The sequence below is a fragment of the Bombina bombina genome, chromosome 4 (assembly GCF_027579735.1).
Source record: "Bombina bombina isolate aBomBom1 chromosome 4, aBomBom1.pri, whole genome shotgun sequence".
Lineage (NCBI taxonomy): Eukaryota > Metazoa > Chordata > Amphibia > Anura > Bombinatoridae > Bombina > Bombina bombina.
In genome coordinates this window covers 814,637,649-814,641,130 of record NC_069502.1, presented here as the reverse complement: position 1 = coordinate 814,641,130, position 3,482 = coordinate 814,637,649, and the positions used below count along the sequence as shown (strand labels likewise).

General features: G+C 38.9%; 1 pseudogene; it reads right to left on the bottom strand.

The window, feature by feature from the left end:
- Positions 1-2,197: 2,197 nt before the first annotated feature.
- LOC128657898 (proteasome subunit alpha type-3-like) lies at positions 2,198-3,207 on the bottom strand (annotated as a pseudogene).
- Between the last annotated feature and the right edge of the window lie 275 nt (positions 3,208-3,482).

The following is a 3,482-nucleotide window of genomic DNA, read 5'->3' as shown; positions in this document are numbered from 1 at the left end:
CGTAACAAGCACACACCAGCTAATTTGGTGAGGACTCACAACATTATCACAGCCACCTATTGTAAGGCAATAATTTTTTGAGACTCTATTACTGGAACGTTTCATTAATTTACCACACAGCAGTGCATTTGATTCTTTGGTTTTCTTTTGACCATATTTTATTTTAGTATCTTATTTAGTCAATTGCAACTCCATAATATATCAATTCATTGTATTGTATACTTGTATTATGCTTACAGTGGTATAGGACTTTGCAAAGGTATATCATTTATTAACTTTTTTGGGATATAAGCCCTAGTATATTACTCTGCATTACTTATAATTTATATACTTCACTATCTTTCCATAACAGTAGCGCTGACACTTTGTTTTTTTTGTTAATTACAAATACAAATATGATTCTTTAAAAATTGATCTCTTAATTTCTGCAATTTTTTTTTATTATGCATGTCACACACTGTTGATTTAGGGGATGGCAATGTGCAGAAATTTTACCTCCTGTGAGTGTTTCTGTGAGTGTCTGTGTTTATGTCTTTGTGATTTTGTTGGTGTCTCTATGAGTGTGCATGTTTTGTTTTTTTTTTCTTTCTGTGGATCTCTCTGTGAGGGTTTGTGTGTCTGTCTTTGTGCATTTTCTGTGGATGTCTCTGTGAGGGTGTGTATGTATGTCTTTGTGTGTTTTCTGTGGGTATCCGTGAGTGTATATGTCTTTGTGTGTTTCTGAGACTGTCTCTGTGTGTGTTTCCTTGGGTGTATGAGCAAGTTTGTGTTTGAGTTTGTGTGTCTGTCTTTGTGCATTTTCTGTGGATGTCTCTGTGAGGGTGTGTATGTATGTCTTTGTGTGTTTTCTGTGGGTATCCGTGAGTGTATATGTCTTTGTGTGTTTCTGAGACTGTCTCTGTGGGTGTTTCCTTGGGTGTATGAGCAAGTTTGAGTTTGTGTGTCTGTCTTTGTGCATTTTCTGTGGATGTCTCTGTGAGGGTGTGTATGTATGTCTTTGTGTGTTTTCTGTGGGTATCCGTGAGTGTGTATGTCTTTGTGTGTTTCTGAGACTGTCTCTGTGGGTGTTTCCTTGGGTGTATGAGCAAGTTTGTGTTTGAGTTTGTGTGTGTGTGTGTCCATTGTCTGTTCCTTTTTAGGACATTTTGACCCTACTACTGATTATTCACATCTTTCTACAGACTTTGAGACTAATGAGACCTTTCTGGAAGTCGCCAATCCACCACTTAACCTTTAAATTATTGTTTAGGCAGTTCAGGGCCCTTCCTTTCAGCCACTGCATGCTGTTGTCATCATCATATAGTTGTCATCTTCCTTGACAAAAAGATAATCAGAATTCCATATTTTGTCTTGTAAATCTCCTTTTTTAACAAAACTGTACCTCATTACTTGTCAGGTCAATGTAAACAAGTGATGAGTGTTTGTTTTGGTGTCTGTGTCTGAGATTGTTTGTGTGTTTCTTTGCTTGTCTGCTAGAGTGTCTATATGTGAATCCTTATGTGTTTCTGTGTTTGTGTGTTACTACCTTTACAACATTTCCAAGTTTGACTGCACTTAAGAATAAAGTGCATATATACATTTTAGTCACTTGGTCAAATATTAAACATGTCAAAGGGGGGGGGGGGGGGCTGATCAATGGTTAATTAAGGGGCCCCACAATTTCTAGTGGCGGCCCTGGTCACACGTGTACTGTTAGATTGCTCATAAGTGAAATAAACATGTTTAATATCACATAATCATCTATTTACTGTAATAAAATTACAGGAAGAGCTCTGATTATTTCTGATCTCTCACATTAATCGTCTTCCTTTCTTCTTGCAGGTGTCACATTTATAGCATCAGACTCAGTCACTGATGATAAACAAGATGAACATATACAGGAAGCAGATAGCAGAACAGTTCCTGAGTCAGGCCTTGGGCATCATCTGCCTGCTGACAGGAGAGGTAAGAGCTTCTGGGTAATGTCATGTGACACTGGTACTTTTTACTGTGCTGCTTCTGATACAGTGACCAGACCTAGCTTACTAACCCTAACTTCAGCTCACCTGATCATCTCACTTAACCTCTCCAAGAACATTTCACTAACCCTAACTTCATCTCACCCAGACCATTTTACTAACAGATTTTTTTTGCACATTAGCTTTTTTTAAGTGTGAGATAAAAGATGAGCAAATAACAAAACCTTTCCAGAAACAGTCTGACACAATCTGTCCAGTGCTGTAAATTTATATACAAAAAGAAGTTCTTGTACAGCTGAAGCTATGAAATGTTACATGTTGTCATCATCCGAATCATCTTCTTCTTCTAAAGATTCCTTTGCATATTTTTCTGCTTCTTCCTGGACATCTTTGGGAGCAACTTCATGTTTTCCGTTAGTTATTTTTCCAACCCAGCTCAGCTTCAGCTCAAAAGATTTGTCCTTTACTTTATCATATACGATGTAGATTATTTTCGCCACCTCTTTGACCACTTCCCATCAGGTCATGTCTTTCATCTGAAGCTTCTCTATTTCTGTCTTGGCTGCCTGTTTGGCTTTACAAATAGCGCAGCCCCAGTATCCATAGGAAATACCAGATGGATTAATCATATACAGCTGACAACCATCATCTTTATTGGAAGATCCCATCATGAAACTTGTGCCAAATGGTCTGACAGCGCTGTACAGTGTATAAGCATGCACGTACATAGCTACTCTGTCCGCAAGGTGCTTTATTGGGATATCATAACCATAGTTTGACCTGAAGTTGGAAGCTTCTTCTCTAGCTATATCTGCTTAGGATCGGGTATCTGCAAGGAGTCCAACACTGCCATTCCAACATGTCGATCAACATTAAAGATCCTTTTGTTTGAACCTTCTTCATAGAGCTTAGACAGAACAAGTTTCTCGACACCAAACACGACACCATCCTTACACCGGATAGCAATGGCCGTGCTGCTGTTCTCAACTGCTTTAGCTGCGTATTCAACCTGAAACACTCTGCCATCTGGAGAGAACGTGGATGCTGATAGATCATACCCGGTACCAATGGAACTCCTCTCTCCGCTAACAATGTGCAGCTGCTAGTGAGACTGCACTTTGTGCCATCTCACTAACCCTAACTTCATCTCCCTAACCATAACTTTCACTCACCCCGATCATCTGACTAACCCTAACTTCAGCTCACCCATACCTTCTTACTAACCCTAACTTCAGCTTACCAAGACCATCTCACTTATCCTAACTTCATCTCACCCAGACCATCTCACTAACCCTAACTTCAGTTTAACCAGACCATCTCACTAAGACAAAATTAAAGGGACATTCTACTTAAAAAATTGCTATTGTTTAAAAAGATTCACCAGTTTTGCATAACCATCACTGTTATACAAATATACTTTTTTGCTTTATTATTACCTGTATCTAAGCCTCTGCAGACTGCCCCTTATCTCAGTACTTTTTACAAACTTGCTTTTTCACCCACTAGTGCTGGTTCTGACATAAC